Source organism: Argentina silus (genome assembly GCF_951799395.1).
Source record: "Argentina silus genome assembly, chromosome: Y".
NCBI lineage: Eukaryota > Metazoa > Chordata > Actinopteri > Argentiniformes > Argentinidae > Argentina > Argentina silus.
Window position 1 is genome coordinate 3,997,501 of NC_139654.1, and position 22,113 is coordinate 4,019,613.

At 45.9% G+C, this 22,113-nt stretch overlaps 1 protein-coding gene and 1 pseudogene across 2 annotated transcripts in view; both read left to right on the forward strand.

Annotated features, from left to right (window-relative positions):
- The window catches only part of LOC310823733 (uncharacterized protein), a 566,003-nt gene that overhangs the window by 301,728 nt on the left and 242,162 nt on the right, over positions 1–22,113 (forward strand). The window lies entirely within an intron of this gene.
- Positions 13,187–16,554, forward strand: LOC310823727 (glutamate--cysteine ligase regulatory subunit-like; annotated as a pseudogene). Its single transcript has 5 exons — positions 13,187–13,208; positions 13,311–13,367; positions 13,666–13,885; positions 14,619–14,733; positions 16,505–16,554. The product of its transcript is annotated as a glutamate--cysteine ligase regulatory subunit-like (transcript).

A 22,113-nucleotide genomic window follows, 5' to 3' on the forward strand; every position in this document is an offset into this window, starting at 1 on the left:
CTCCGGCATTCCAGACATCTTTTATCGACGCAATACCCTGAGATTAGAGCAGAACAGCGGGACCAGCTGACTCCGCTACACCGACCGGGATGGAAAACCCAGCCGAGGGAGCCGAGGTGGGCTGAGAGCTCGGCTCAAGATAACATCCACATCGACTCTCACTACCTCGTCTTTTCTCCTCACCGATGTTCCTTCCCTGGATGAGACAAGATGGATGAACTGCGGCTGCGGATCCCCCCCCCCCCCACACACACACACACACACACACACACATGGATGACGGACTGCAACATGATGGTTCTCACGGAAACCTGGCCCAACAGCGAGGTGTGGTGGGAGGGGGGGCTGCTCTGTCTTCACTCTCTGAATATGTTTGCCCTCCTCAAATCCTGACCCTCCTGGCCTTAGATCAGCTCATGGGACTCCACAATACTGCACTAACCCAATAGCAAGCAAATACATGATACCAGACGTAGAAATCCAGTCACGACAAATGCATCCATGGTTGTTTGCTCCCCTGTTGAGAGCAACTATAACTCTCACTTATGCATTCTTATCATAATGCACCACAGTGATCTTTTGGCTGCATGTAGCTGCTCTCTGCTGGACTGGGGAGTCCACCCTGTCAACTACAGACACTGAGGTGAGATCTCAGACTATTCTTGTTGTCAGACACGTCATTACTAAGTGTCTGTTACATTATCAATGATACTCTTGTTGCTCTGCAAGGCTCAATGATTGAGACAGACAATGTCCATTATTTTCCAATCAATTCCTATATCATGGTTCTGTGTGTGTGTGTGTGTGTCTGTGTCTGTGTCTGTGTCTGTGTCTTAGTGTGTGTGTGTGTGTGTGTGTAGTGTGGTGGGGTGGGCACTCTCTCAATAACCTTTCTTTCCTCAATTCCTCATCAATCTGGCCTGAGATCAGCTGATGGGGCTACACAACCCAATAGCAATCAAATATACCAGACTGAGAAATACATTGACTACAAACATGCCTGTGATTGGCTTGAATCATGAATTCTTATCATAATGCACCACAGTGATCGTTTGGCAACATGTATTTATTCCTCATTCAGGCTGAATGGATGTCACCTCACAGAGAGATGCTGTGAAGCGTTGGCCTCAGCTCTCAGCTCAGACTCCTGCCACCTGAGAGAGCTGGACCTCAGTTATAATGATCTAGGTGACGGGGGGGTGAAGGTGCTCTCTGCTGGACTGGGGAGTCCACACTGTCAACTACAGACACTGAGGTGAGGTCTCAGACTATTCTTGTTGCCAGACACATCATTCCTAAGTGTCTGTTACATTATCATTCTATGGAATCAATGATACTTGCACAGAAAGGCTCAATGATTGAGACAGACAAAGGATATTATCTTCCAATCAATTACTATATAATGTGTGTGTGTGTGTGTGTGTGTGTGTGTGTGTGTGTGTGTGTGTGTGTGTGTGTGGTGGGAGGGGGGCTGCTCTGTCTTCAATATCTGAATATGTTTGTCTTCCTCAAATCCTGATCCACCTGGCCTTAGATCAGCTTATGAGACTGCATAATACTGCACTAACCCAATAGCTATCAAATACATGATACCAGACGTAGAAATCTAGTGACTACAAATGTATCCATGGTTAATTGCTCCCCTGTTGAGAGGAACTATAACTCTCACTCATAAATTCTTGTGCCACAGTGATCGTTTGGCTTCATGTATTTATTTGTTGTCAGACACATCAGTCCTAAGTGTATTACATTGTCAATGATACTTGCACTGCAGATATCAATGATGGAGACAGAACATTTACATGATCTTCCAATCATTTCCTAAACTGTTCACTGTGACAACACTAGTCCTACCACTTTATTTGTATTCCACGTTTTTCATTTGTCAGCTCCCAGACCATCATCCCGTGCGTGCATTTATTTTACCATGATGAGCGGTCTTCATAATTTAAAAAAAATCGATGAAGGATACTGTCTTACCTTTCTTAGATAATATGTTTTTGAGAAACCATTTCAGAGGGACAGCAACACATTCACAGTTCAATAACAAGAGGCCGACCTTTAGGTCAGGATGGCCTTGCAGCTGACTCAGCACATCCCCACCAACAGATATAACCCAGGGGACAGATATAACCGCTGTCAACCTGACTGGCTGTCTTGATTCGTACCGTTACTACATAGAATCATAAACGAGTCCAATACTGATCATGAAGGAATCAATGAACAGTGTATGACTGAAAAAATATAATCATCATGACATGGTCAAACTGATTAAAATAGATTGTTGTTTTGCGATATTGATTATAAGAATATCATAAATGACAGATGAGAAATCTGTCTCCCCTCACACTCTCAAGGAGGGAGCATGGGAATAAGGCACACAATGCAACAATCATTTATTGTACAGCTATAATTAAATCATATTCAGCTCTATTTATCATTAAAGGCAGAATTTCCAAGAGTGTGTCTGTGTGGGGGGATGGGGGGCACTCTCTGAATACCGCTACTCTCCTCAATTCATGAACAATCTGGCCTTAGATCATCTGATGGGGCTCCACAATACTGCACTAACCCAATAGCTAGCAAATATACCACACTTAGAAATACATTGACTACAAACCTGCCTGCGATTGACTTGAATCTTGAATTCTTATCATAATGCACCACAGTGATCGTTTGGCTGCATGTATTTATTTGTATTCCTCATTCAGGCTGAATGGATGTCACCTCACAGAGAGATGCTGTGAAGCGTTGGCCTCAGCTCTCAGCTCAGACTCCTGCCACCTGAGAGAGCTGGACCTCAGTAATAATCATCTAGGTGACGGGGGGGTGAAGCTGCTCTCTGCTGGACTGGGGAGTTCACACTGTCAACTACAGACACTGAGGTGAGGTCTCAGACTATTCTTTTTGTCAGACACATCATTCCTAAGTGTCTGTTACATTTTAATTCGATGGAATCAATGATAGTTGCACAGAAAGGCTCAATGATTGAGACAGACAATGCACATTATCTTCCAATCAATTACTATATAGCGTGCGTGCGTGCGTGCGTGCGTGCGTGCGTGCGTGCATGCGTGCATGTGGTGGCGGGGGGGCTGCTCTGTCTGCACCCTGTTAATATGTTTGCCCTCATCAAATCCTGACCCACCTGGCCTGAGATCAGCTCACACAATACTGCACTAACCCAATAGCTAGCAAATACATTATAACAGACGGAGAAATCCAGTGACTACAAATGTATCCATGGTTAATTGCTCCCGTGATGAGAGCAACTATAACTCTCAATCATGAATTATTATCATAATGACACTGAGGTGAGGTCTGAGACTATTCTTGTTGTCAGACACATCATTACTAAGTGTCTGTTACATTATCAATGATACTCTTGTTGCACTGCAAGGCTCAATGATTGAGACAGACAATGTCCATTATCTTCCAATCAATTCCTATATCATGGTTGTGTGTGGTGGGGTTGGGGGGGCACTCTCTCAAAAACCTTTCTTTCCTCAATTCCTCACCAATCTGGCCTGAGATCAGCTGATGGGGCTACACAACCCAATAGCAATCAAACATAACAGACTGAGAAATACATAGACTACAAACATGCCTGTGATTGGCTTGAATCATGAATTCTTCTCATAATGCACCTCAGTGATCATTATCAATGTACATTATCTTCCAATCAATTACTACAGTGTGTGTATGTGTGTATGTGTGTATGTATGTATGTATGTATGTGTGTATGTATGTGTATGTGTATGTGTGTGCGTGCGTGCGTGCGTGCGTCCGTGTGTGTGTGTGTGTGTGTGTGTGTGTGTGTGTGTGTGTTGAGAGCAACTATAAGTCTCACTCATGAATTCTTGCACCACAGTGATCGTTTGGCTGCATGTATTTATTTGTATTCCTCATTCACATGTGGCCTTTCAACTGCCAAATGAAGAGGATTTAAAGCTCCACATGTACATTAGAGAGCAATAATCAGATTATTGATATCACAGTGACACTATTTCCCCAGGTTGTCAGGCTGTGGAGTCCCAGAGGAAGGCTGTGTTTCTCTGGCTTCAGCTCTGAGGTCTAAGCCCTCCCACCTGAGAGAGCTGGACCTCAGCTACAATCACCCAGGAGACTCAGGACTGGCGCTGCTCTCTGCTGTACAGAAAGATCCACTCTGTAACCTACAGACACTCAGGTAAAGGCTGAATATGTGGCTGGACGTATCATTGAGACGAATCTATTTTCTACATGATTGTGAGTGTGTCATTCAACCTCTGTGTGTTCTTCTGTGGTTGATATAGTGTGGACCATGGTGGAGAGTGCAGGCTCAAACCTGGGCTGATCAAATGTAAGTCACCACCGCTGTAGAGAATAGGACTGTGATATTACTCAAGAACCAGGGTACAGCAGAGTTCAAACAGAGCACCAGTATTGTATTCATATGTAAATCTAAAATATTAGCAAATGTGAATTAGTTATATCCCTTTTAAAACATTTTCAATTAATCATTAATATTTTGTGAAAAAAATAATGTTGCCATAACAAGATCACATTGTGAGTATTGTAAGTTATTCATTTATATTGATTTGATGATTATTTTTGCCCTCTCAATCAGATGCCTGTGAGCTCACACTGGACCCAAACACAGCAGACAGACGCCTCTCTCTGTCTGAGGAGAACAGAAAGGTGACACGGGGGAGAGAGGAGCAGCTGTATCCTGATCACCCAGAGAGATTTGACTACTGGGACCAAGTGCTGTGTAGAGAGGGTCTGACTGGGCGCCGTTACTGGGAGGTAGAGTGGAGTGGGGGAGAGGCTGATATAGGAGTGACATATAAAGGAATCAGCAGGAGAGGATGGGATGTTGACTGTGTGTTGGGAAACAATGACAAGTCCTGGAGTCTGAGCTGCTTTGGTAACAGTTACTCCACCAGTCACAATAATAATAGCACTGTCATACCTGTCCCCTCCTCTGGCTCCCACAGAGTAGGAATGTATCTGGACTGGCCGGCCGGCACTCTGTCCTTCTACAGCGTCTCCTCTGACACACGGACCCTCCTGCATACATTCCACTCCACATTCACTGAGCCCCTCTACCCAGGGTTTAGGCTTTGGAGCGATGGCTGTTCAGTGACCCTGTGGAAACTAGTCTCAGGGAGATCACACTGTATGTAGTGTTTAGGGCTACAGCCGTTGATGAGAACCAGATGGTTATTTGCTCATTGTGAAATGTGTGAAAAAGTGCAATAGACTGACAAAGCAGAAGTAGGAAATGCAACTGATAGTGAAACAATCCAGATGAATGATTAGATGATCAAATCAGACTGATGATGAACTGTGAGAATAACACAGGAGAGAGTGTCTGTATGTATATAAGAGTTGGTTAGATTGGGTGTTTGAGTTGTGATGCTGGATTACGTTGCTGTGTGTAAGATAGCAGGGAGTGGATGTGAAGACAGCTCTCCTTCTCTGTCAGTACAACATGGACAGTGTCTTCGGAACATCCTAATCTACACAGTGTGTAATTGATTCCTATGCAAATCAGAGACCCTATAAAAACAAAGATATTCATTCCGAAATGACATGAATTATTATCCTTGCATTAAGATGTACTCAATTCAACTTATTGAGTGATTTGTTGATGACATTTTTGCATTTTAACTAATTTTAAGACTGTCAAAGCAAAAAGTCTGAATATTTCTGTCCATGAGGTATTTTTGTATTTCACTTTTAATAAATGTACTGAAATGTCAAAAATCGTGTTTTCGCTTTGTCATTCTGGGGTATTGTGTGTGGATTGATGGCAAATTCTTTAAATTGAATCCATTTCAAATTTACTCTATAACACAAGAAAATGTGTAAAAAGTGAAGGGGTCTGAATACCTTCAGAAGGCGCTGTACATGTTCTGAACTTCACTTTCCATGTATTCCTTCATTTTTATATAGTAATCATCTAGTACAGTAATATCTATGCATCATGTGACATTGTGAGGGGCAGCCAAGGTGCAGGCTGCTTTTCTCCTCTCTGTCTGTGGGCTGTGGGAGGCATGGCTCTCATGAGAAGACTTCACCTGTCCCCTGCAGTACCGCCCCCTGCCATGGGAGGCATGGCTCTCATGAGAAGACTTCACCTGTCCCCTGCAGTACCGCTCCCGGCCATGGGAGGCATGGCTCTCATGAGAAGACTTCACCTGTCCCCTGCAGTACCGCTCCCTGCCATGGGAGGCATGGCTCTCATTAGAAGACTTCACCTGTCCCCTGCAGTACCGCTCCGTGCCATGGGAGGCATGGCTCTCATGAGAAGACTTCACCTGTCCCCTGCAGTACCGCTCCCTGCCATGGGAGGCATGGCTCTCATGAGAAGACTTCACCTGTCCCCTGCAGTACCGCTCCCTGCCATGGGAGGCATGGCTCTCATGAGAAGACTTCACCTGTCCCCTGCAGTACCTCTGACCCCAGACCCCCAGACCTCCAGACCCCCAGACCCCCAGAACCCTATCCCCCAGACCTCTAGCCCTCAGATGGGGGTACCACCTGGTGGTCATTTACTAGTATTACAACAACAGAGAGATTAGAATCCAGCCAGTTAGCAATAAGCACTGAATCCTAAAAACCCGGAAATTGAACCTGAAATATTCTTTATAACATAACAGATCTTTTATAATAGAACAGTGTAATAGAACATCAGTGTAATAGAACATCAGTGTAATAGAACATTAGTGTAATAGAACAGTGTAATAGAACATCAGTGTAATAGAACATTAGTGTAATAGAACATCAGTGTAATAGAACATCAGTGTAATAGAACAGTGTAATAGAACATCAGTGTAATAGAACATTAGTGTAATAGAACAGTGTAATAGAACAGTGTAATAGAACAATGTAATGGAACGTTAGTGTAATAGAACATCAGTGTAATAGAACATCAGTGTAATAGAACATCAGTGTAATAGAACATTAGTGTAATAGAACATCAGTGTAATAGAACATTAGTGTAATAGAACATTAGTGTAATAGAACATTAGTGTAATAGAACAGTGTAATAGAACATTAGTGTAATAGAACAGTGTAATAGAACATTAGTGTAATAGAATATTAGTGTAATTGAACATTAGTGTAATTGAACATCAGTGTAATAGAACAGTGTAATAGAACATCAGTGTAATAGAACATTAGTGTAATAGAACATCAGTGTAATAGAACATTAGTGTAATAGAACAGTGTAATAGAACATTAGTGTAATAGAACATCAGTGTAATAGAACATTAGTGTAATAGAACATTAGTATAATAAAACATTAGTGTAATAGAACAGTGTAATAGAACATTAGTGTAATAGAACATTTATGTAATAGAACATTAGTGTAATAGAACATTTATGTAATAGAACAGTGTAATATAATCTTAGTATAATAGAACATTAGTATAATAGAACATCAGTGGAAACCAAAGGGGACGTTTTCTTTCCAGTGTTAACACTTCACTTAGCAACGTCATGACAACCCAAATGTGCAGACAGGCCTAGGAGACGAGTTAACCTTGACCCTAACCCTGACTCTAACCCTGACCCTGACCCTGACTCTGACCCTAACCCTAACTCTGACCCTGAACCTGACTCTGACCCTGACCCTAACCCTTACTCTAACCCTGACCCTGACCCTAACCCTAAACCCTGACCCTAACCCTAAACCCTGACCCTAACCCTAGGGGATGAGTTAACTTTAACCCTAACCCTAAACCCTGACCCTAACCCTAGGACTAGTAGAACCATGTAGTTTGGCTCTTCAAACCCACCTCCTCGTTGCTAGGCAACCCCCCCCCCTTTTCCCTCCACCGTTCGTATTTTACGACATTTTTTAGAAAAAAAATGTTTTATGAAACTCCTTCAAACCACACAATCTCCCCACCCCCTCGTTGCTAGGTAACCCACCATATCCCGTCCCTTTCCGACATTTTCTTTTCCTTTACGACATTCCCTCAAACACACCAACCTCCCTTATTTTACGACATTTACTATTATTATTATTATTATTATTATTATTATTATTATTATTATTATTATTATTATTATTATTATTATTATATCTTTACGACATTTACTTCTTCTTTACGAGAGAAGGGGAGACAGACACCATGGAAACCACCACCACCACCGACACCGGCGGCTCCTCTGGTACTCGTAGCGGGTCCTCTGGGACCGTCTCCCCCGGTGGTACCGTCTCCTCTACCGGCTCTGAGGCTAATGATAACGGGGCTAACTAACGAAGCTAACCAATTTACCTACCGAGTGCAGTGTTGACGGGGTGCTAAAGGCTAATGCTAACTGGCTCTAACGAACTGACCGTGTGTGTGTGTGTGTGTGTGGAAACGCGTCGTGTCATCATTACTCGACATTCCTTCAAACCCACCCCCTCGTTGCTAGGCAACCCCCCCTTTCCCTCCACCGTTCGTATTTGTTTTGAATAACTATTTTTACGACAGTCCTTCAAACCACACACACACTCTCCCCACCCCCTCGTTGCTAGGTAACCCACCATATCCCGTCCCTTTCCGACATTTTCTTTTCCTTTACGACATTCCCTCAAACCCACCAACTGTTCCTCGTTGCTAGACAACCCCACCCCTCCCTCATTTTACGATATCTTTTTATTATTATTATTATTATTATTATATCTTTACGACATTTACTTCTTCTTTGCGAGAGAAGGGGAGACAGACACCATGGAAACCACCGACACCGGCGGCTCCTCTGGTACCCGTAGCGGGTCCTCTGGGACCGTCTCCCCCGGTGGGACCGTCTCCTCTACCGGCTCCTCCGGCGGCTCTGGGACCGGCTCCTCCGGCGGCTCTGGGACCGGCTCCTCCGGCGGCTCTGGGACCGTCTCCTCCGGCGGCTCTGGGACCGTCTCCTCCGGCGGCTACTCCGGCGGCTCTGGGACCGTCTCCTCCGGCGGCTCTGGGACCGTCTCCTCCGGCTCCTCCTCTGGTACCGGTACCTGGACCTCGTTTCTGACCCGGGCCACGACGCTCAACCTCCACACCGGGAACCTCGTCAACCGGAGCCGGCTGAAGAAGAAGTGTCCGTCGTCCCCGAGTGAGGAGGTAAGAAGGGCGGGGGGGGGGGTCGGGAGGCTAGAGGCTAATGCTAACGGGGCTAACGAAGCTAACGAATTTACCTACCGAGTGCAGTGTTGACGGGGTGCTAAAGGCGAATGCTAACTGGCTCTAACGAACTGACTGTGTGTGTGTGTGTATTATGAATGTGATTAAATAAATACTAAATATGTCGTTTTATTGTCATTTTCTGTCTGTCTGTCTGACCTGTTGTTGCCGTTCAGCTCCAGGATTATATCCGCTCCACGCTGTCTCTGACCTGTCTGTCTCTCTGTCTTATCTGTCTGTCTATCTGTCTGTCTGTCTGTTTCTCTCTGACCTGTCTGTCTCTCCATCTGACCTGTCTGTCTGTTGTTGACGTAGCTCCAGGACTGTATCCGCGCCACGCTGAGTGACTGGTCCTCCGAGACGCCGTCGGCCGGGGAGAAGGTGAGACTCATCCCTCTCTTCTCTCCCTCCCTCCTTTCCTGTCTCTCTCTCTCTCCCTCCTTCCCTCCCTCCTTTCCTCCTGTCTCTCTCTTCTTTCCCTCCTTTCCTGTCTTCCTTCCTTCCTTCCCTCCTGTCTCTCCCTCCCTCCCTCCTGTCTCTCTCCCTCTCTCCCTCCTTCCCTCCCTCCTGTCTCTCTCTCTCCCTCCTTCTCCCCTCCTTCTCCCCTCCCTCCCTCCCTCCCTCCCTCCTGTCTCTCTCTCTCTCTCTCTCCTTCTCTCCCTCCTTCCCTTCCCTCCTTTCTTGTTTCCTGTCTTCTTTCCTTACTGTCGGCGGAGGAGAAGGTGAGACTCATCCCTCTCTTCCTTCCTTCCTTCCTTCCTTCCTTCGTCTCTCTCTGGATGCTCCACACACACACACACGCACACCCACACACACGCGCGCCCAGAGGCGTCAATGTTTAGTGAGTCAAGTGACAATGTGTGTGTGTGTGTGTGTGTGGGTGCTCCTGAGACAGGGAGAGAGAGAGGGAGACACATACACACTCACACACACACTCACACAGACATACACACACACACACACACACACACACTCACACAGACATACACACACACACACTCACACTGTCTGTCTGTCTGTCTCTGACCTGTCTGTCCCTCTGTCTGTCTGTCTGTCAGTCTCTGACCTGTCTGTCTGTCTGTCTGTTTGTCTCTGACCTGTCTGTCTCTCCATCTGACCTATCTGTCTGTTGTTGCCGTAGCTCCAGGACTGTATCCGCGCCACGCTGAGTGACTGGTCCTCTGAGACGCCGTCGGCCGGGGAGAAGGTGAGACTCATCCCTCTCTTCTCTCCCTCCCTCCCTCCCTCCTTTCCTGTCTCTCTCTTCCTTCCCTCCTTTCTTGTCTTCCTTATTTCCTTCCCTCCTGTCTCTCCCTCCCTCCTGTCTCTCTCCCTCCCTCCTTCCCTCCCTCCTGTCTCTCTCCCTCCCTCCCTCCCTCCTTCTTTCCTTCTCTCCCTCCCTACTGTCTCTCTCTCTCTCTCTCCTTCCCTCCCCCCTTCTCTCCCTCCCTCCCTCCTGTCTCTCTCTCCTTCTCTCCCTCCTGTCTCTCCCTCCTTCCCTCCCTCCTTCTCTCCCTCCTTTCCTGTCTTCCTTCCTTCCTTCCCTCCTGTCTCTCCCTCCCTCCCTCCCTCCTGTCTCTCTCCCTCTCTCCCTCCTTCCCTCCCTCCTGTCTCTCTCTCTCCCTCCCTCCCTCCTGTCTCTCTCTCTCCCTCCTTCTCCCCTCCCTCCCTCCCTCCCTCCCTCCTGTCTCTCTCTCTCCTTCCCTCCCTCCTTCTCTCCCTCATTCCCTTCCCTCCTTTCCTGTTTCCTCTCTTCTTTCCTTACTGTCGGCGGAGGAGAAGGTGAGACTCATCCCTCTCTTCCTTCCTTCCTTCCTTCCTTCCTTCCCTCCCTCCTTTCCTTCGTCTCTCTCTGGATGCTCCACACACACACACACACACACACACACACGCACACCCACACACACGCGCGCCCAGAGGCGTCAATGTTTAGTGAGTCAAGTGACAACGTGTGTGTGTGAGAGAGAGAGAGGGAGACACACACACACACACACACACACACACACACACAGATAGACAGACAGACACACTCACACAGACACACACACTCACTCACACACTCACACTGTGGGAGCCTGGTCGACAGGCGCAACAGTGGGTCAACCAATGAGAATAGAAACAGGCGGAAACAGGGGTTGCGGTGAAATCAACGTAGGGTTTTATTTCTAAGGTGCGGGGAAAAGGGAGAGGCGAAAGGCAACTCAAATCTTCACCGGGTTGGCGGTTGGCGCTACGGCGCTCCGCCGGGTTCTTCTTGTCGTCAGAGAGAGAGAGAGAGAGACAGGCCAAAGTTAGTGGGATATCGGGTCCCTTTCACTGACCTCTTCCTCCGGTCGGTTGGGGGGTTCCTCTCCGTCTTCCAGGCTTTCTCTCCCGTTTGGCTTATGAGACTGGCTTAGCGGGTGTCTGGTCTCGACTCGTTCCTCCAGCCAGTCTGTCTTCAGCTTGTCCTGGGGAGTTTAAAAGGCCTCAGGATCGCCGAGCTGACTCAGCGCACCTGTGAGCGGTGAGCTGAGTCATCTGATTGGTGGCGGAGTCTCCAGGACATAGAACTGGGATAGTACCTCCCATCCAGCACGACACCCCATGGCTGCCTTTGCCTCCCCCTTGTGGCCACCAGGTGTCTCTGTGGGGCACTGCTCACCGGCTGGGCCATCACAACACACAGACACACACACACACACACTCACACACACACTCACTCACACAGACACACACAGACACACACACACATGCCCAGAGGCGTCAATGTTTAGTGAGTCAAGTGACAACGTGTGTGTGTGTGTGTGTGTGTGTGTGTGTGTGTGTGTGTGTGCCCCTGAGACAGGGAGAGAGAGAGGGAGACACACACACACACTCACACATACGCACACTCACACAGACAGACACACACTCACACACACACTCACACATACACACACATGCCCAGAGGCGTCAATGTTTAGTGAGTCAAGTGACAACGTGTGTGTGTGTGTGTGTGTGTGGGTGGGTGCTCCTGAGACAGGGAGAGAGAGAGGAAGACACACACACACTCACATACACACAGACACACACACACACACTCACACACTCACACAGACATACACACACTCACACAGACACACACAGACACACTCACACAGACACACACACAGGCAGGGAGACGGGGGGGAGGCAGGTTTGGGGGGGAGGGTTGAACAGGGAGGGAGGGAGGTTCTGCTGAGGTCAGCTAATCTCTCTCTCTTTCTCTCCCTCTCTCTAGTTCGACTAGTCTGGTCTGTCTCTAACCTGGACTGCTCCCCCCTCCCAGGCACGCCTGGCTGTCTTTCTGTAATCTGTCTGTCCTGAACCTGTCTGTCTCTCAGACCTGTCTGTCTCTCCAGGAGTCTGACGTCCTAGACTGTTCCACCCCCCACGCGGCCGAGGCCATCACGCCTGTCTGTCTCTCTGTCTGTCTGTCTCTAACTTGTCTCTCTCTCTCTAACCTGTCTGTCTGTTTACCTGTGTCTCTCTCTCTGACCTGTCTGTCTCTCCAGGAGTCTGACGTCCTGGACTGCTCCACCCCCCATGCGGCCGAGGCCACCATCATGCTTGTCTGTCTCTCTCTCTCTGACCTGTCTGTCTCTCTCTCTCTAACCTGTCTGTCTGTTTACCTGTCTCTCTCTCACCTGTCTTTCTCTAACCTGTCTGTCTCTAACCTGTCTGTCTCTCCAGGAGTCTGACGTCCTGGACTGCTCCACCCCCCAGGCGGCCGAGGCCACCATCACACCGGAGGAGAGGGAGGGGCTGAAGGTGTCTGGTACGCTACGACAAGCTAACGCAGGCTAACGCTACGCTAATGCAGGGTAAGACAGGTTAACGCAGGCTAAGACAGGCTCACACACGCTAACACACACCACGATAACACATGCTAATAAATGCTAGTGCATGCTAACACCGGCTCACACGCACCACGATAACACACGCTAACCCAGGGCTAACAAACGATACCAGCCCATGATTACACACGACGCGACCACACGTTAACACAGGCTAACAAATGACACCAGCACATGCTAACACAGGCTAACCCAGGCTAACCAACGCTAACCCACGTTAACACAGGCTAACAAATGACACCAGCACATGCTAACACAGGCTAACCTAGGCTAACCCACGCTAACGTTGTCGTTGCAGTCAAGCTGTTCCTGTGCGAGTCGGACCAGTCGTCCATCAGGCAGGCTGTCGACATGGGTGAGTCCTGCCTGTTTGTCTGTCTGTCTGCCTGTTTGGCTGTCTGCTTGTCTGTCTGTTTGTTTGGCTGGCTGGCTGGCTGTCTGCCTGTCTGTCTGTCTGCCTGTTTGGCTGTCTGTCTGTTTGGCTGCCTGCCTGTCTGTCTCTCTCTTTACCTGTTTGTCTCTCCCCTCCACAGCCTGTCTCACCCTCGCCCTGTCGACCAGGAGGACAACATCCCCCCCCCCCCCACACCCAGACCCTCTCGGACCTCTAACCTGTCTTTCTCTCCCTAACCTGTCTCCCTCCCCCCCAACAGCCTGTCTCACTCTCGCCCTCTCCCAACTCGACTCGGTCATCCTGGCGCCCCCCCCCCGCCCCCCCCCCCCTCGGGGGCCGACCACGCCCCCCAGACCCTCTCGGACCTGCAGCCGGCATGGGTTTTCTTGGAAACGCTGGTGGCGTCCGGGAAGGTGGTCGCCATCGGGACGTCGGACCTGGACAAGGGCCTCCTGGAGGAGCTGCACAACTGGGCCCAGGTGGGTGTCTGTCTGTCTTTCTCTGGCCTGTCTGTTTGTCCTGGACGGTGTGTGTGTCTATCTGTCTGTCTCTCTCTCTCTCTCGCTCTATCCCTGACCTGTCTGTCTGTCCTGGACAAGGGCCTCCTGGAGGAGTTGTACGACTGGGCCCAGGTGGGTGTCTGTCTCTGTCTCTGAACTGTCTGTCTGTCTGTCCTGTGCTGGGGGTATCTGTCTCTCCCTGACCTGTCTGTCTCTCTCTCCATGTCCAAGGTGAAACCCCACCAGTAACCAGGTCAAACTGAGTGCGTACGCCAACTGTCTGTCTCTCTTTCTCTCTCTCTCTTTCTCTCTGTCCCTGTCCTGTCTCTCTCTCTCTGTCCCAACCAAGCAGTTAACAGTGTCTGTCTGTCTGTCTCTCTCTCTCTGTCCCTGACCTGTCTGTCTGTCCCTGACCTGTCTCTCTCTCTCTCTCTCCCCCGTATCCAAGGTGAAGACCACCAGTAATCAGGTCAACCTGGCGTCCTGTTGTGTGATGCCCCCCGATCTGATGGCCTGTATGTCTCTCTGTCCCTGACCTGTCTGTCTCTCCCTGACCTGTCTCTCTCTCTTCCGTATCCAAGGTGAAGCCCACCAGTAACCAGGTCAACCTGGCGTCCTGTTCTGTGATGCCCCCCGATCTGATGGCCTGTCTGTCTCTCTGTCCCTGACCTGTCTGTCTCTCTGACCTGTCTCTCTCTCTCCCGTATCCAAGGTGAAGCCCATCAGCAACCAGGTCAACCTGGCGTCCTGTTGTGTGATGCCCCCCGATCTGACGGCATATGCCAAGCAGGCGGGGGTCCAGCTACTGACCCACAACGACCCCAAAGGTGGGTGTCTGTCTGTGATCTGTCTGTCTGTGATCAATTTGTCTGGGGGTGTCTGTCTGTCTGTCTCTCTTTCTCTCTCTCTGTCCCTGACCTGTCTGTCTCTCTCTGACCTGTCTGTCCCCCCTCTAACCTAACCTCCCTCTTCATCTGAGCTGTCTGTCTCTCTCTGACCTGTCTCTCTCTCTCCCTCCCTCTCTTTCCATGTCTGTCTCTCCCTCTAACCTGTCTCTCTCTCTCTCTCCCTCTCTTTCCATGTCTGTCTCTCCCTCTAACCTGTCTGTAACCTAGGTTAAAATAGCCATAAACAGATACTTGAATAAATAACAGTAAAAATATTTCTGAATAAATATTCTGACATTAGAAATAAAAGTCCATGATTTAGTCTAATAAATAGGATTAAAAATAATTCGTTTCAATATTGATTTTTACAGGAAGTTTTGTCACTTAAACTAGTCAGCCAATCAGAATGGCTGGTTGCAACTTCCTTTTTCATTGAGAATGCTAGTCAGAGACGAAGCAAGTTGAGCGAAAGCTAGTGGAACTAACCAGTGAGCAAAATAACAGCAAAACCGAGTGAAAACGTTTATTTTCTTTGATTTGAAAGTGTTTTATGTTGTATTCTGTCTGCAAAGGTAGACTGTGGTTTATTTAGACATTATATAAGAGAGTAAAACCGTGTCTTATCCGGAGCCACGCTCCCGCTGGCGAGCCTCCTACATTCTTGAGAAGAACCATCGGATCATCATCACGTTGCATCCACAAGATTCATCTACATTCTGGAGAAGAACAAGGACTCTTTCATCGGATTTGCGGTAGGACTGTGTAAAGCCTTCGTTATTTCGTTGCAAGAGGATTCGTTTGGACTTTAATTTGCGGTAAGCGTGGACTCAATGAAAACTAAGTTCGCACGTGGCATTCGCTGGACTGTTTCGCCTGGTTGCTAGCAAGGTTGAATTCGTTGACCGTTGCATACGGTCTATGATTGAATTGCATTGTTGCCTGAAAAGATTGATTAGCATTTAACTTGATACTTGATAGTTATTCACTATACGTTCATAGCCTTGATGTTAATGTTGAATGGTGAATGTTTTAATTGATGTTTGATGGTATTATTGTTATCCTACTGGTTTCATGCTAATGCCAAACTGATTTTGATTTTGTTTCTGAACTCGCTAAACATAGTAGCTCACTGGTTTATATTGCTAAAATAGGAGATTAATACTTGATACTTGATTCTAAATAGGCCTAGTGAAAATATTGATTTAATGAAGATTTAAAAGATCTTAATGATACTTAGATAGAATAATCTTATGGAAAAGTAAGATAGCCATTGAACTTAAAATAGTTAACTATTGAAATTAGAAACCAAATAGAACTTTAAAAGAAACTTTAACCGAGACTTCACTTTAGAAATATTTTCTTGAACTGAGAGACTTTGTTTTTCTTGATATTCCTTAAAGAAGAGGTTTATTATTGACCCATTTGCATTTAGATGCAATTGTTTTCAGTATTCAATGTATGTATGTGTAATGTAAACTGTCTTATGGTACCAATTTTCTACTTCTAACTTTTTCTACAAATGTGTATAAACAAGCCGGCATTTAAAACTTACTTGATGGTCTGTGGTGTGTCTGATTATTATTTTGCTATTATTACTGTTTTAACTACTACTGCTCCCTACGAGCCTAGTCACTGGTCCTAACATAGCATACTTATCTACAACTCGAGGTAAGTGTTACATGTCTCTCTCTCTCTCTCTCTCTCCTTCCAGAGCTTATCTCAGCGGCGGGCTTCCAGGAGGCGCTGTCTCTCTCTCTCTGACCCGTCTGTCTATCTGTCTGTCTTTGACATGTCTGTCTCCCCTCTAACCTGTCTCTCTCTCTCTCCCTCCCCCCTCTCCCTCTGAGCTGTCTGTCTGTCTTTGACCTGTCTCTCTCCCCCTAACCTGTCTTTCTCTAACCTGTCTGTCTCTCTGTCGTCTTCCAGAGCTCATCACGTCGGCGGGCTTCCAGGAGGCGCTCCGTGAGAGCGCGGCGTTAGCAACGGCGTCCCACGGCGACCCCGACCGCGACCGCTGTGACGCGGCGTCGGCGTGGCGTGGCGCCTCCGCTGGGTCCTGCGCTACGCCATCATCGTCAAGAGCTGCGGCATCATCAAGGCCAAGGGCTACCCGGTCCACGCCACCCGGGTAGCGTAGCGTAGCATAGCATAGTCTGGTGTAGTCGAGGCTAGCATAGTGTAGTGTAGCCTTAGTATATCATCGTGTAGCCTTGGTTAGCCTGGTTAGCGTAGCGCGGACGACACCTTGGTTAAGTTGAAAGACACATGTATGTAATGTGATGTCATGTATGTAATGCTTATGGAGTTGATGGTGGATTAAATCTGTTCCATCAGTTTTCCAGCGACTGACAGAGAGCAGAAACACGCTGCATGGCGCCATCTGTTGGTCGACTGTCGACAGCACAACACATGAGGCCAATGGAGGAAAGCAGAACCATGTGAGAAGATTTCCTCTTTTCCACCTTTCACACATCTGGCACTCCGGATTGTTTCAGCAGCGTAAAAACAAAATGCATTTTTAAATGTTCCAATGTATTTCTATGGGACTGTTAGGGATAGGAATGTATTTCTATGGGACTGTTAGGGTTAGGAATGTATTTCTATGGGACTGTTAGGGATAGGAATGTATTTCTATGGAACTGTTAGGGTTAGGAATGTATTTCTATGGAACTGTTAGGGTTAGGAATGTATTTCTGTGGGGTTAGGAATGTATTTCTGTGGGACTGTTCGGTGCCAACATGTTTGACAACATGGTAAGTTAGTGAGTTTCGTTTCTAGGCACACTAAATCGTATCCAGGGGTAATAGAACATTAGTGTAAAAGAACATTAGTTTAATAGAACAGTGTAATAGAACATTAGTGTAATAGAACATTAGTGTAATAGAACATCAGTGTAATAGAACATTAGTGTAATAGAACATTAGTTTAATAGAACATTAGTGTAATAGAACATTAGTATAATAGAACATTAGTGTAATAGAACGTTAGTATAATAGAACATTAGTGTAATAGAACATTAGTGTAATAGAACATTAGTGTAATAGAACAGTGTAATAGAACATTAGTGTAATAGAACAGTGTAATAGAACATTAGTGTAATAGAACGTTAGTTTAATAGAACATTAGTGTAATAGAACGTTAGTATAATAGAACATTAGTGTAATAGAACATTAGTGTAATAGAACATCAGTGTAATAGAACAGTGTAATAGAACATTAGTGTAATAGAACAGTGTAATAGAACATTAGTGTAATAGAACATTAGTGTAATAGAACATTAGTGTAATAGAACATCAGTGTAATAGAACATTAGTGTAATAGAACAGTGTAATAGAACATTAGTTTAATAGAACATTAGTGTAATAGAACATTAGTATAATAGAACATTAGTGTAATAGAACGTTAGTATAATAGAACATTAGTGTAATAGAACATTAGTGTAATAGAACATTAGTGTAATAGAACAGTGTAATAGAACATTAGTGTAATAGAACAGTGTAATAGAACATTAGTGTAATAGAACAGTGTAATAGAACATTAGTGTAATAGAACGTTAGTTTAATAGAACATTAGTGTAATAGAACGTTAGTATAATAGAACATTAGTGTAATAGAACATTAGTGTAATAGAACAGTGTAATAGAACGTTAGTTTAATAGAACATTAGTGTAATAGAACATTAGTATAATAGAACATTAGTGTAATAGAACGTTAGTATAATAGAATATTAGTGTAATAGAACAGTGTAATAGAACAGTGTAATAGAACGTTAGTTTAATAGAACATTAGTGTAATAGAACATTAGTATAATAGAACATTAGTGTAATAGAACGTTAGTATAATAGAATATTAGTGTAATAGAACAGTGTAATAGAACAGTGTAATAGAACGTTAGTTTAATAGAACATTAGTGTAATAGAACATTAGTATAATAGAACATCAGTGTAATAGAACATTAGTGTAATAGAACATTAGTATAAAAGAACATTAGTTTAATAGAACAGTGTAATAGAACATTAGTGTAATAGAACATTAGTATAATAGAACATTAGTGTAATAGAACGTTAGTATAATAGAACATTAGTGTAATAGAACATTAGTGTGAACCAAAGGGGACGTTTTCTTTCCAGTGTTAACACTTCCCTTAGCAACGTCATGACAACCCAAATGTGCAGACAGGCCTAGGAGACGCTGAGAAAATCACCAGGACTCCACTGCCCTCTCTGCAGAGCATCTACCACCGCAGAGTCCACAGGAGAGCCGCCTCCATCCTCAAGGACCCCACCCACCCCCAGCACGGACTGTTCACACTTCTACCCTCAGGCCGGAGGTACAGAAGTGTTAAATGCAGGACCACCAGACTGAAGAACTCCTTCTTTCCCACTGCCATCAGGCTCCTAAACAACCCATAGGAGATTAATATAACCTTACTACCTCAAATAACTGAATTTTCCAGTTTGCATAATTGCACTGCTACATTTGCACTGTTTTATTATTATTATTGCTGCTATTTTATTTTATGCCTTAAATTTTGCTGTCTTGTACATTTGTTTAGTATATATTGTATATTCTTTAGTATTGTATATTTTACATTGGTTGGCATTCTGCGGACAGCAAAGCAAGAATTTCATTGTACAGGGAAACATGTTTTCTACTGTGCATATGATAATAAACACTTTGAATCTTGAATCTTGAATCTTAACCCTGACCCTGACTCTAACCCTAACCCTAACTCTAACTCTAACTCTAACCCTGACCCTGACCCTGACCCTGACCCTGACTCTAACCCTAACTCTAACTCTAACCCTGACCCTGACCCTGACCCAAACTCTAACCCTAACTCTAACTCTAACTCTAACCCTGACCCTGAACCTGACCCAAACCCTAATCATAACCCCAACCCTAACCCGAACCCTGGGACGTTCTCTGTCTCCTTGCAGTAATCTAGAGCAGGAGTCCCCAATTACCGGGCCGCGGACCAGTTTCGGCCGTGGATCATTTGGTACCGGGCCGCACAGAAAGAATAAAAACATTTTAATTTGTATTTTATTTCCATTTTATTGACTATCGCAGTCTGCAGGGTGTTTGAAAAATGACCACTTCCATCTGTGCCACTTTTCCACACTTCTCAGTCGCAGTTTTTTTTCCATGCACCGATAAATGAAGCCCACAAGCTAACCCAGCAAAAATGAGTAAAAAACAAACATTGCTGGAGAGATTCTTTGAAAAGGGGGAAAGACTCTATGATGAGACAGCAGAAGACTCCTAGACTGCCAAAAAAAAAGAAAGCTGCATTTAAAAGAAAATACCTAAGAGTCCTACTTAAATTACGGGTTCATCGCAACAGGTGATTGACATGCCCCAAGCCCGCTCTGTATAATATGTGGCGACCGGCTATCCAACGAGGCCATGAAGCCTTCAAAACTGCTTCGCCACGTAGAGACCAAGCACCCTGCATTAAAAGACAAGTCTTTGGTGTTTTTTTTAAAGAAAAAAACGTGAACACGAAGGACAGAAGCAATTATTGAAGGCCACCACATCATCAAATGTGTCTGCACTGAGAGCATCATTCTTAGTGGCTAACCGCATTGCCAAGGCTAAGAAGCCCTTCACTATTGGTGAAGAGTTGATCATGCCTGCCGGTAAGGACACTTCGGGTGTCACTGTCTCCCATCACCCCTAGATGGGACCGTCTCGTTGCAGGGAAACAAGCTCAGTGCTCCCACTGATTCTGTATTATGGTGAGTTGAGTCACATTTACATTATAAATGTAATAATTAAATGAATAATTAAATTATATAATATGCACTTTATTGTGTTTTGTTATGCGCGTGATTCTTTCCCCCCCGGTCCGTGGAAAAATAGTCTTGCATGAAACTGGTCCGTGGTGCAAAAAAGGTTGAGGACCGCTGCTCTAGAGCAGGAGTGCCCAACCAGTCGATCGCGGTCTACTGGTAGACCCCGGCCTGATCCCAAGTCGATCACGAGGGGTGTAGGAAAAAATGAAAAAAAAAAGGTTTTTTTATGTGTAACTGTAAACTGTTTTGTTTTGTTGTAGTTATGCGTCGTTGGATATGTTTTGTTTTGTGTGTGTGTGTGTGTGTGTTATATTTTGTATTAAATGTACACTACAGCCTATCATGAGTCCTTGCCTGCGCACCCTATCAGTCTCTTAAACACGTCCACAAAAAAAAAAAAAGTAGGTCACGTTTAACCTACTGTAGCGCGAGACATGCATGATAGTAAGTTGACAGCTGTCAACAGTAGCTAGCAGCTAGCGATCAGAGCGGTTACGCACTCCTAAACTTTAACATGTCTGAGGGGAAACGAGCCAAGACCTACCATTTTCACCCTGAATGGGAGGAAGATTATTTTTGTGTTTATTCTCATTCAAAGCCTGTTTGTTTGATCTGCAATGCAACGGTGGCGTTGGCAAAGAAAGGGAATCTGGAGCGGCATTTTAAAACGGTACCCGGGAGCTACGAGAGGGATTTCCCTGCAAAAACGCCTTTACGCGCCACAAAAGTGCGGGATTTGAAAGCACAGCTTGCAGCACGGCAGTCAATCTTCACCAAACCGAAGACCCAGGGTAAGGCCGCAACTATTGCTTCCTATCGCGTCAGTCCCGTCCTTGCTAAACACAAGAAGCCATTCAAAGACAGCGATATTGTGAAGGAAGCCTTTCTCGAGGCAGCGGATAGCCTTTTTGACGACTTTAAAAATAAAACCGAGATCGTGAAGGCCATTAAAGAAGTGCAACTCTCCCGCAATACGACTACAAGGCGATGTGAGGGAATGGCTGTGGATGTGGAGGAGCAACTGAGGAAGGATATTGACGCGTGAGTGCTTTTCCCTCCAATTTGACGAGTCGACTGATATGGTGGATGTGGCACAATTGTGTGTTTTCATCAGGATGGTTTTTGAAGACATGAGCGCCAAGGAAGAGCTACTCACCATTTTGCCATTAAAAGGACACACCAGAGGTGAGGATATGTTTAATGCTTTCATGGGATTTGTTAGCGAGACAAAACTGCCGCTCTTCAAGCTGATCTCCATCACAACTGATGGGGCGCCTGCTATGATGGGCCGCACCAGTGGGTTCATTGCAAAGAAAGTGAATCTTTCCCAGATATCCTGAATTATCATTGTATAATTCACCAGCAAGCGTTGTGTGGAAAGATTTCAAATATGAAAGAAGTGATGAATATTGCAATGAAGATTGTGTGTTCAGTTCGGGCCAGGAGTCTGCAGAGAAGGCTTTTCCGTGCTCACTTGGAGGAGAATGATGCTGAGCACACACGCCTTGCAACCAGCTCCTACAC